Below are 13524 nucleotides of genomic sequence, written 5' to 3'. Positions count from 1 at the left end.
GATCAATAAACACAGAACCAGTACTTGGAGAACTAGGGTTTGCAAGAATCAAATAACCAATGATTAACAACAAATAATCATTAAACATTTACCTTAGATTGATTCTAGATGAAGAGAGGGATCAAAAATGATGATTGAGAGCTTGTGCCACCAAGAATGATGAAGAAGATAATTGTAGGAGAGGATTGTAGAGGAAGATTGTAAAGTACGTATGATGATTGGTGAAAGAGATTAGGGTTAAGAGTTATTAAGATTTCACTAACTACTCTACTCACCCCTAAGTATCATCTTTTACATAAAGCACACACATCACAATATAATTTACAGTTTCATCGGCAAGTTCATGTATTTGTCAAATCATTCGAAAATAACACATAACCATGCAACAATCACAATACACTTTATCAAATCACAACGTATACAGTTACAAAGCAAACCAATTGTGTAAGTAAGCAACTAAACAAACAGTGAATGTGCAATAAATGCGAAAGTGGAATCTCAGAAACTCGAGTTGTCACATGAATCTTCTGGATTGAAGATGAGTAGATCATAAAGAACGAATTTCATATCTAGGGTTTTAGAAAATGAAGCGCCACTGCAGAGATTCATCAGATCACACAAAACAATCAGAATCAATATTACATTGAAAGATTTATAAAACCCTGCTGAATCTCTTCAATCTATGTACGTCTAGAGTTTTAGGGTTTGAAAAAGGAATGAACAAACTAAAGAACGCATTGAACGGGTATATTATTCATTAGAGTTTGTTTGTATATAGAATCAACATCAGATGGGAAGTTGAAGCAGAAGGAGGAGGATGAACAGGCGTGAAGGAGAAGAATGTGGCGGTTGAGAGATTAGGGTTTTTAGATGGTGAAAGAGAAAGAAAGAAAAAGGCTCCTCAAATAGATAAACAAATAGGGTCCGAAAACATGGGTTTCGGGTTGCTCAAAATGGGATCCGCGTGGAAGGATAAAACACGGCTCATTTTCCCGCCAAAATGGAATCCTAGAGGCAGCCCAAATCCTTTCATTTATTATATACAATAGACTTGCAATATTGAGTTTTTTTACTTGTTCTATTATGTCAAAATGAGTTTTAGTGATCCAGATTGTGGTTCCTACTTTGTTTTATCCTTCTGCAATTTTACGTCTTAATTTTGTGTTGTGTTTAGGTCTAACTGTTTTACAAGATTTGAGTTTGCGGTAATTTCGTGTCATGTGCATATGCCTACCAAGTGTTGGATAAAATGCCTACCAAGTGAAAGTGTAGGATGTTAGATGTACTCCTTAGGAAAAACAAAGAGTCTAAATTTCCTTATTTTAGATCGCCATGAGTTGTAAATTTGCACAGTTGTACAAGTGTTCCCGAACTCAGAGAAGACGAAATGGTGGAAGTTGTAGTGTAGGAGTTCAACTCAAGTAAGAAGACGGAATCATTGAACTAAATAGAACAATTATGAACAAAATCAGATTCATGGAAATAACAATTAGGTTTATGCACACTACTCTTTCTTTTAATAATTATGTATGGCTTTAGTTTGAGCATTAATCAATATTATTTCCTTAAGGTACTCACTTTTTTTTCTTGAATATAAACAGTTAAAATTCACTCTAATAGTGGTTTAGTGTTTGAGCACTATATAATCAAGATGCTTAGTCTTACGTTGTTCATTAATACATAGGTTCCGATGGTCTTATTGAGAATCCGAACGACTCTGTATCAGCTACTGCTGGTAACCACTTGTTTGGTAGGTTGGGTTGTAAATACAAACATATTATTATTAAGATATTTGAATTATTTTGGTTAATTCATCTTTTATTTAGTTTGTAAAATGCTACAACGCTTTTTTGTTTATAACTATTGACAGGTATGATCCAAGCTCAAGTGGAAGCCATTCGCAACCACTCGGGTTTGTGTGCTTTGTTCATGGTTCTTGAAAATATTTTCACTCAAAGTTTTCTTTACTTTTGAAATTGTTTCATTTGTTAAATTAAGATATCTGCAATCTTACCAGCTTGTTAATTTACACGTACGAATATAGGTATACAAGCTCACGTGAACGGTAAACGCTCTTGTGAGGATCTCGTTCAAAATTCCAACTTTGCATCGGCAATTGTTGGAACTCGTTTGCTTGGTTTGTAAAACATATTATTATTATTATTATTATTTTATTATTATTATTATTATTATTATTATTATTATTATTATTATTATATTTGAATTGTTTTGGTCAGTTGATCTTTTATTTATTTGTAAAATGCCATGACTCTTTTTTATGTATGATTAATAGGAACCGAAGCTAAATTCGAAGGTAGTGTTGGGTTGTTTGACTATGATGAAGGTAACGATTGATCGTTTGAGTTGTGAAACTAATTAAGATCTTCGCTTAAGTTTGCCATTCGTTAGAAAGAATGTAATGAAAAGTTTCAATATTGTTTCTTAAAGTCACTCGAACTTTTTTCAACTGTTAAAATTGTTCCGTTTTTATAAAACTAGTTCTTCAACTAAATACGACGTTTATATATGTAGTTTTGTTTGACCATTAATTAAGATATCTACAATCTTGTAAACTTTTTAATTAACACATACATAGGTACATGTGGTTCTTCTGGAACCATCATGTCTAATGTCTCTTTAGGAGACCTTTTACTACACCTCGACTTGACCAACTTCATTACTTGCTACCTTTCCCGAGGATTTTTCCTCTTGGAATCGACTAGTCTACCACGCTTTAGGTGTGTCATAGACTTATCACCAATATGTGGTTTGTCCTGCAGGGACAATAATCTTAATTTGGAGCCTTAGCAGTTGGCATATGTGACTTAGCTAGTCATTCTTTTCAGGTCAGTGAATGCGTCTGATAATTGATTCGCTAATCTTTGAGAATGAATTCTCCTTTGAACTTCTAGTTCACATTGTTTAGTACAAGGATCAATGACAATTCATTCTAACTCATTTCTATTTCCAACTGTGACACCCCGTTGAAACGCTTTCAGTTACACTAGCTTGACAGTGGCTGCCTTAACTTTCGGGACGAAAGTTCCTAAAACTTGGGGATAATGTGACACCTCGGATCTTTCCGGATAACCTTTTGATGTAACAAACGTGTACGTAATCGACTAACAGTAAAAATGTATGAAAAACTATTTGTTATTATGTGTTATATGCCGATTTGCTTATGTGTATGTATATATATATGTATAAGTGTTATATATGTAAACCGAAACCTCGACCCGACTCGAGACCCAGAATGGTCTCGAGTGAACAAGTGACTTGGGCCGTTTGGGCCTTGTAACCGAGAACCCAACCCGGAAACCCTTAGCCCAACTCGGTACACTATATAAACCCAACCCCACCTCCCTTAGCCATTTTACACACTCCCTTCTCACACTCTCATCTCTCACACAAAACCCTAAAGTTCTAGCAACCAAGACCACTCTTCTCATCCTTCTCCTTCTTCTCGGGTTCAACCAACATCAAGAACATACTCGGCTTTAGCTCGGAACCGCCAACCGGAAGCTCATTCATCGATCCATCATACCCGCACATCTTGAATCTATAACCGGTTAGTGGTTTTAGCTCTTTCTAGATGTTCATGTGTTAATAAGGTCACTAGGACAAATATGTGTTATGTGTTACTATGATTCTTGTGTATGGATGATGTTTGTTTGACATGTGTGTGTGGATCAAAATGTGTTAAATGGGTAACCGGTTAGTGTTTGGGCTTTTATATGATCCTTATTGGTTTGTGCTTGTTAATGTTGATGATTAAAAAGATGTTTGTGTGTATCTCGGTTTGTTAGAAAGTTTAGATGGATTGTGATCATTATAAATGTATGTTTCGGATACGTGCAAATTGCTTGAATAATTATATCAAGGGCTTGATTATGAGGTTTTAAGTGCACGGTTTTGGGTTTTAGTAATATGTCTTTGTTTGAATGATTTTCAGTTTATTGCTTGAATGTTATGTAAAATGATGATGAACATGAAGAACAATTTGAATGCCTTTGAAATATTTTGAAATGTGTATATTTGATCTGTTTTGGCTAATGATCAGACAAACAAACATGTTTTAGTGGAAATGGTACAACATTTACATGAAAATGCAATTTCATTGGATAGTACAAGTCTGCAGGTTCTAGAAGGGATTGCCATGCAAGTTATCACGGTTGCGAGTCGCAACCTTTGGTTGCTACTCGAAACCACGCGTGACCAGTCGAAACCTCCCAGTTGCGAGTCGCAATCAGCATGCATCAAACCTGGTTGCGAGTCGCAACCACACCTGCTAAGTCGCAATCTCCGGTTACGAGTCGTAACCAAAACATGACGGACCGAGACCGCAGCTGCGAGTCGCAACCTCGGTTGCGAGTCGCAACCACCTTAGTTTCGACTGGGCTGTTTTATGTTATTGGGCCTTGACTGTTTGTCTTGTTGTTTTGGGCTTCAACTGTTGGGCCTCCTATTGACTGGACTTCATTCTGATCTGCTACTGTATGTACATATGTTACTGTTTGTAGTTCTGCCTGTTAACTGTTTGTATACGTGCATGCTATACGTGTTTACTTGTACCCGACTTGACCCATATTTGGTAACCATGTTAGGACGTGGTGACCAACACACTTAACCAAGTAACGTATTATACCGAGCAACCCAAGGTGAGTTCACAACTTAAAAGCATGCGTCCCGGTGGTTTGGGACACGAGACTAAAACAACCCTATCCCCTTGTAAAGGGGATACCGTCTACACTCCTTCCCTAGTTATTGGGAAACAAACTTACTTTATCTTCCCTTGTATTGGGAAACCTTTTTAGTTAATTTCTGTTTATACGGATTGCAACTAACGGCACTAAACGCAACTCTATCACTCAAGTCCCTACTACATAATACCGATTAGTCGCCGGTGCCAGGCGAACGGGTTATTAGTTGATAGCGCTATTTAGGTTTTACCAGCCTCACACCGTGCCATGGTATGGGATCGGTCGTGAACTAATGTACTCAGGCATCCGTCAATGATGATAGAACATTGACATCGGGGCATCCTGCGGAAACGCAAACGGTTACCTAGTGTTCGGTATTGGAAAAAACAGTTTAGTCGCTAACTTTTGGGGTAGCTCCCCATGGCATGTATAAACGGATAAATTAACTGGTGAAACAAGTTTTTGGTAATTAAAACTGGACAACTAGTGAACTCACTCAGCATTATTGTTGACCCCTTACTGCATGCTTTGCAGGTGGCCAGTGACTGGAGCAGCTGCTTGGGATGTGTAGTGGTCGTCGGCCCGTATGTTGGGCATTTATCATGTCTACCTTTTGAACAATGTTTAAAACTGTTAATTATGCTTCCGCTACATTTTACTCTGAACTTAAGACTTTGAACTTTAAACTTAACACCGGCTAATCGTATGGTTAGTAAGTATTGCTTTTGTTATCAACTTAGTTATTCAGTATAATTGGTGGCTGGATCCTGGTCAGTCACGCCCTCGAAGCGGGTGTTATCCGCAGGTGGATTTTGGGGGTGTGACAGATTGGTATCAGAGCCATTGGTTATAGTGAACTTGGTTTTAAAAAGGGGAAAAAAATCTTTTTGAGAAAAAAAAAAAAAAAAAAAAACCAGACTATAACCCGTGACTCGTGACGACACTACACTCCAAGTACAAGGCTCGACTTATCTGACCTCATAGCTCGGACCCATAGTTACTAGCTTGATTGTCTTATGCTTTCCGTTTTGCTATACGTACTAGTTTGCCTGAATAGATAGATACATCTTCTCTCTTCTATCTTATTCTCGCTATCACGCACTCATACTATGTTTTCTGGTTATGAAGACAATGAGTGGACGCGGACGAGGAAACGTCAACATGACCCCGGCTCAGTTCACTAGCCTGCTCAACACCGTGGCCGCAGCTTTCGCAGCTCACCCGATAGGTCAGCCTGCACCTGTGCAACCACGTGTTTGTACCTTCAAGACCTTTATGGATTGCAAGCCTCTTCCTTTCAATGGCACGGAGGGTGCCATAGGCCTTCTGCACTGGATTGAGAAGGTCGAAGCTGTTTTTGCTGTCTGTGAATGCCCAACTGCTAATTGGGTGAAGTTTGCTACTGGTACTCTAGAGGGAAGCGCACTTTCATGGTGGAAAGCGCAAATTCAAATGCTTGGTCTAGAGACTGCTAACGCTACTGCGTGGGAAGATTTCAAGGATATGATCAAGGAAGAGTACTGTCACAGGGATGACATCCACAAGCTGGAGAATGAGTACTATGAACTCAAGATGGTTGGGTCAGAGATTGAGGCCTACACCAAGCTGTCCAATGACTATGCTGCTCTTTGTCCAAACATGTCTCGACCTATGTATCGAAGGATCGAACTGTACATCAAGGGTCTGGCTCCAGAAATTCGAAGCCATGTAACTTCAGCCAACCACACTACCATTCAGCCGATCGTTCGACTTGCTCACAAACTCACTGATCAGGCTGTGGAAGAGGGCAGGTTGCCCAAAAGGATCAGTGCTGCGGAAGGAAGTTCTAGTGATGGCAAACGAAAGTGGGATGGAAATCAGGGCAAGGATGCTAACCCTACTCAAGCCCCAGCTCAGCAAAGGAAAACTGACAACAACAAGGGCGCTCAGCAACAGGGTGGCTACCGGGGAAACTACCCTAAGTGCAACAAGTGTAACAGGCACCACAATGGGGCATGTAACAAGGGTCAGTGTCAGCGATGCCACAAGATGGGGCACGAAGCCAAGGATTGTAGAAGTCAGTTCCCGGCAAGGCAAAATCAGCAACAACCCCAACAGCAACAGCAGCAGGGAAACAACAGAGCATGTTTTAAATGCGGGGCAACAGGACACATGCGAAAGGATTGCCCTGAACTGAATCAGAATCGCAACAATCAGGGAGCTGGGAACAATGAGCAAAACAACAATGCTGGAAATGCAAGGGGCAGAGCTTTCGTGATTGGAGCTGGAGAGGCTAGGAACGATCCCAACGTCGTGGCGGGTAAGTTCCTACTTGATGATCATTATGTTTCTGTGTTATTTGATTCCGGTGCCGATGCCAGTTATGTATCCCTTCGCATTAGTAAGAAACTTAAGCATTCGCCCGCATTATTAAGTTCTAAGCATATCGTCGAGATAGCTAATGGCAAGAACATCGAGGCCACGCATGTGATCCATGACTGCACCCTAGAATTGTCTGGCCATACGTTTAGTATCGATCTTTTCCCTCTCAAACTTGGAAGCTTCGACGTTGTTATTGGTATGGATTGGTTATCCAAACATCGTGCTGAGATCCTCTGTCAAGAGAAAGCAGTTCGCATACCTCGCCATTCTGGTCAACCCCTCATCGTCAAAGGCAACAAAGGTGGAGAAGTCACAGGCATTATCTCGCTTCTAAAAGCCCAGAAGTGTTTGCAGAAAGGGCACACCGCTATCTTAGCACTCGTCACCAATACTCGCGAAAAGGAAAAGAGGATTGAAGATTTTCCTGTAGTACGCGACTATCCCGAGGTATTTCCTGGGGAACTACCTGGACTCCCTCCCCATCGTCAGGTCGAATTTCAAATCGAGCTAGCTCCTGGAGCAGCACCCATAGCTCGTGCACCGTACCGTCTAGCCCCTGCAGAACTGAAGGAACTCTCTACGCAACTACAAGAACTTTTGGATAAAGGATTTATCCGTCCTAGTTCATCACCCTGGGGAGCCCCAGTGCTCTTTGTCAAGAAGAAGGATGGCACATTCCGAATGTGCATCGACTATCGTGAGCTGAACAAGGTTACCATCAAGAATCGTTACCCCCTCCCGCGCATCGACGACCTATTCGATCAGTTGCAAGGATCGAGCTACTATTCAAAGATTGACCTGCGATCAGGCTATCATCAGCTGAGAGTTCGTAATGAAGACATCTCCAAGACTGCCTTCAGGACTCGTTATGGTCACTATGAATTCCTCGTTATGCCTTTTGGAATGACCAATGCGCCGGCTGTGTTCATGGATCTTATGAACCGCGTATGTAAGCCTTACCTCGACAAATTCGTGATTGTGTTTATCGACGACATCTTGATTTATTCAAAAAGTCAAGAAGAGCATGAACAGCACCTACGCCTTATCCTCGAACTCCTTCGCAACGAGCAACTGTACGCCAAATTCTCTAAATGTGACTTCTGGCTTCGAGAAGTCCATTTCCTCGGCCATGTAGTTAATGAGAACGGAATTCACGTCGACCCCGCTAAGATCGAATCGATAAAGAACTGGCCTACACCTAAGACCCCCACTGAAGTTCGTCAATTCTTGGGTTTAGCAGGCTACTACCGCAGATTCATTCAGGGATTCTCAAAGATTGCACAACCTCTCACAACACTCACTCAGAAAGGCGTCGCCTACAAGTGGAATGCAGCACAGGAATCTGCTTTTCAGAGGCTTAAGGATAACCTCTGTAGCGCTCCTATTCTCTCGTTGCCCGACGGTACTGACGACTTTGTGGTTTACTGCGATGCGTCTATTCATGGACTCGGTTGCGTGTTAATGCAACGCGAGAAAGTTATTGCCTACGCCTCACGACAACTCAAGACGCATGAAAAGAACTACACGACGCATGACTTGGAACTGGGAGCAGTGATCTTTGCTCTTAAGATATGGAGACATTACCTGTACGGTACCAAGTGCACTATTTACACCGATCACAGGAGTCTCGAGCATATCTTTAGGCAAAAGGAATTGAACATGAGACAACGTCGATGGGTCGAACTCTTGAATGACTACGAATGCGCCATCAAATACCATCCGGGCAAGGCCAATGTCGTGGCAGACGCCCTCAGCCGAAAGGACACTATACCAAGGCGCGTGCGAGCACTGCAACTTACCATTCAGTCTAACCTCCCTACCCAGATTCGAAATGCTCAAGTTGAAGCATTGAAGCCGAAAAACATCAGGGCTGAGTCTCTGCGAGGGTCGAGACAGCAACTAGAACAGAAAGAAGATGGTGCTTACTATGTAACAAGGCGCATCTGGGTTCCACTCTTTGGAGGTTTACGTGAACTCGTGATGGATGAAGCCCACAAGTCCCGCTACTCAGTACATCCTGGTTCGGACAAGATGTACCATGACTTGAAGACTACGTATTGGTGGCCTGGTATGAAGGCCCATATAGCAACATACGTCAGCAAATGCTTGACTTGCGCGAGAGTCAAGACAGAATACCAGAAGCCGGCAGGCCTACTCCAACAACCAGAAATCCCGAAATGGAAATGGGAGCAAATTTCCATGGATTTTGTTACAGGGTTACCTAGATCTCAACGCGGAAATGATGCTATTTGGGTAATCGTAGATCGATTGACCAAGTCCGCGCACTTTCTGGCTATTAAGGAAACAGACAAGTTTTCTACCTTGGCAGAGATTTACTTAAAGGAAGTAGTCTCGAGGCACGGAGTGCCAACCTCAATTATTTCCGACCGAGACGCTCGATTTACTTCGGAACTATGGCAAGCTATGCACAAATGCTTTGGCTCACGTTTGGATATGAGCACTGCTTATCACCCGCAAACGGATGGACAGTCCGAACGCACCATCCAAACTCTCGAAGACATGCTTAGAGCGTGTGTGATCGACTTTGGCAAGAACTGGGAGAAACATCTACCGTTAGTAGAGTTCTCTTACAACAACAGCTACCACACTAGTATTCAGGCAGCACCTTTTGAGGCATTGTACGGTCGTAAATGCCGGTCACCTCTCTGCTGGGCAGAAATCGGTGATAGTCAAATCACGGGCCCAGAGATGGTGGTAGATACAACGGAAAAGATTGCCCAGATCAGACAACGCATGGCGGCAGCTCGTGACCGTCAGAAGAGCTACGCTGATAAGCGTAGGAAACCATTGGAATTCCAGGTCGGTGACCGGGTTCTACTTAAAGTCTCACCCTGGAAGGGTGTGGTTCGCTTTGGTAAACGGGGCAAGCTTAATCCGCGATATATCGGACCATTCGAAATTACCGAGAAGATCGGTAAGGTCGCTTATAGATTAAACCTGCCTGAAGAACTGAGTGCGGTACACAACGTTTTCCACGTATCTAACCTGAAGAAGTGTTTGTCAGATGAAACACTTGTAATTCCTTTTAAGGAACTAACGATTGACGAACAGCTACACTTTACTGAGGAACCAATCGAGATCACGGATCGAGTGATCAAAACCCTCAAACGTAGCCAGATACCTCTCGTACGAGTCCGTTGGAACTCGCGACGTGGCCCAGAGTATACCTGGGAGCGGGAAGACCAGATGAAGCACAAGTATCCCCAGCTGTTCCCTAACGAAAACCCCAGCACTGAAGCTACAGCCGAATTTCGGGACGAAATTCCAAACTAACGGGGAGATGATGTGACACCCCGTTGAAACGCTTTCAGTTACACTAGCTTGACAGTGGCTGCCTTAACTTTCGGGACGAAAGTTCCTAAAACTTGGGGATAATGTGACACCTCGGATCTTTCCGGATAACCTTTTGATGTAACAAACGTGTACGTAATCGACTAACAGTAAAAATGTATGAAAAACTATTTGTTATTATGTGTTATATGCCGATTTGCTTATGTGTATGTATATATATATGTATAAGTGTTATATATGTAAACCGAAACCTCGACCCGACTCGAGACCCAGAATGGTCTCGAGTGAACAAGTGACTTGGGCCGTTTGGGCCTTGTAACCGAGAACCCAACCCGGAAACCCTTAGCCCAACTCGGTACACTATATAAACCCAACCCCACCTCCCTTAGCCATTTTACACACTCCCTTCTCACACTCTCATCTCTCACACAAAACCCTAAAGTTCTAGCAACCAAGACCACTCTTCTCATCCTTCTCCTTCTTCTCGGGTTCAACCAACATCAAGAACATACTCGGCTTTAGCTCGGAACCGCCAACCGGAAGCTCATTCATCGATCCATCATACCCGCACATCTTGAATCTATAACCGGTTAGTGGTTTTAGCTCTTTCTAGATGTTCATGTGTTAATAAGGTCACTAGGACAAATATGTGTTATGTGTTACTATGATTCTTGTGTATGGATGATGTTTGTTTGACATGTGTGTGTGGATCAAAATGTGTTAAATGGGTAACCGGTTAGTGTTTGGGCTTTTATATGATCCTTATTGGTTTGTGCTTGTTAATGTTGATGATTAAAAAGATGTTTGTGTGTATCTCGGTTTGTTAGAAAGTTTAGATGGATTGTGATCATTATAAATGTATGTTTCGGATACGTGCAAATTGCTTGAATAATTATATCAAGGGCTTGATTATGAGGTTTTAAGTGCACGGTTTTGGGTTTTAGTAATATGTCTTTGTTTGAATGATTTTCAGTTTATTGCTTGAATGTTATGTAAAATGATGATGAACATGAAGAACAATTTGAATGCCTTTGAAATATTTTGAAATGTGTATATTTGATCTGTTTTGGCTAATGATCAGACAAACAAACATGTTTTAGTGGAAATGGTACAACATTTACATGAAAATGCAATTTCATTGGATAGTACAAGTCTGCAGGTTCTAGAAGGGATTGCCATGCAAGTTATCACGGTTGCGAGTCGCAACCTTTGGTTGCTACTCGAAACCACGCGTGACCAGTCGAAACCTCCCAGTTGCGAGTCGCAATCAGCATGCATCAAACCTGGTTGCGAGTCGCAACCACACCTGCTAAGTCGCAATCTCCGGTTACGAGTCGTAACCAAAACATGACGGACCGAGACCGCAGCTGCGAGTCGCAACCTCGGTTGCGAGTCGCAACCACCTTAGTTTCGACTGGGCTGTTTTATGTTATTGGGCCTTGACTGTTTGTCTTGTTGTTTTGGGCTTCAACTGTTGGGCCTCCTATTGACTGGACTTCATTCTGATCTGCTACTGTATGTACATATGTTACTGTTTGTAGTTCTGCCTGTTAACTGTTTGTATACGTGCATGCTATACGTGTTTACTTGTACCCGACTTGACCCATATTTGGTAACCATGTTAGGACGTGGTGACCAACACACTTAACCAAGTAACGTATCATACCGAGCAACCCAAGGTGAGTTCACAACTTAAAAGCATGCGTCCCGGTGGTTTGGGACACGAGACTAAAACAACCCTATCCCCTTGTAAAGGGGATACCGTCTACACTCCTTCCCTAGTTATTGGGAAACAAACTTACTTTATCTTCCCTTGTATTGGGAAACCTTTTTAGTTAATTTCTGTTTATACGGATTGCAACTAACGGCACTAAACGCAACTCTATCACTCAAGTCCCTACTACATAATACCGATTAGTCGCCGGTGCCAGGCGAACGGGTTATTAGTTGATAGCGCTATTTAGGTTTTACCAGCCTCACACCGTGCCATGGTATGGGATCGGTCGTGAACTAATGTACTCAGGCATCCGTCAATGATGATAGAACATTGACATCGGGGCATCCTGCGGAAACGCAAACGGTTACCTAGTGTTCGGTATTGGAAAAAACAGTTTAGTCGCTAACTTTTGGGGTAGCTCCCCATGGCATGTATAAACGGATAAATTAACTGGTGAAACAAGTTTTTGGTAATTAAAACTGGACAACTAGTGAACTCACTCAGCATTATTGTTGACCCCTTACTGCATGCTTTGCAGGTGGCCAGTGACTGGAGCAGCTGCTTGGGATGTGTAGTGGTCGTCGGCCCGTATGTTGGGCATTTATCATGTCTACCTTTTGAACAATGTTTAAAACTGTTAATTATGCTTCCGCTACATTTTACTCTGAACTTAAGACTTTGAACTTTAAACTTAACACCGGCTAATCGTATGGTTAGTAAGTATTGCTTTTGTTATCAACTTAGTTATTCAGTATAATTGGTGGCTGGATCCTGGTCAGTCACGCCCTCGAAGCGGGTGTTATCCGCAGGTGGATTTTGGGGGTGTGACACCAACTGCCTTTTATCTCTCCCCTGATGTTGAGAATGTTAATCCATTGAGATGGATATCAATAAATATCTCGTTAATGGATCTATTCATCAACATAAATTCTCACCCATGTTCCAAGTCTCATCTTTGTGCATCGTGGTGGATCAATTTCAATATATATCGCACAACCAAATTCTTTAATGGGATATCTTTAGTTCCTGACCAAAAACTATCTATATGGGGAGAAAGTATTATAACTTGCTAGCTTGATGTGAATTAATGTTGTTGATGTGTGTAAAATGCAACATATAAATTACATCAAATGAGGCATAAAACTAACCTTTTTTTAGTACTAATGTTGGAAAAAGTGTGCTTTTGTCTCCCTTTTGTATTTTCAGGACCAAACGAGCTTAAATGAACAAACGGAACAAATATGCAGCAAAAACTAACATAAATACAAAGAAAAGGAATAAACACGGCATGCCCGACCCCTCGACAGCATCTCCCCAAGCAAAAACAAGAAACAGAAGGCTGACCTCGGCCCGTGCATAGCGGACACGGGGGCGTGGTCAGGTGTCTGCAGAAGATGAAAAAGCTGTAGAAGCTTCTATTCCCAGCACGGAGGC

The sequence above is a fragment of the Helianthus annuus genome, chromosome 10 (genome assembly GCF_002127325.2).
Source record: "Helianthus annuus cultivar XRQ/B chromosome 10, HanXRQr2.0-SUNRISE, whole genome shotgun sequence".
NCBI classification, from domain to species: Eukaryota; Viridiplantae; Streptophyta; class Magnoliopsida; order Asterales; family Asteraceae; genus Helianthus; species Helianthus annuus.
The sequence above is the reverse complement of the archived record's forward strand: the minus strand, read 5'-3'. Positions refer to the sequence as shown.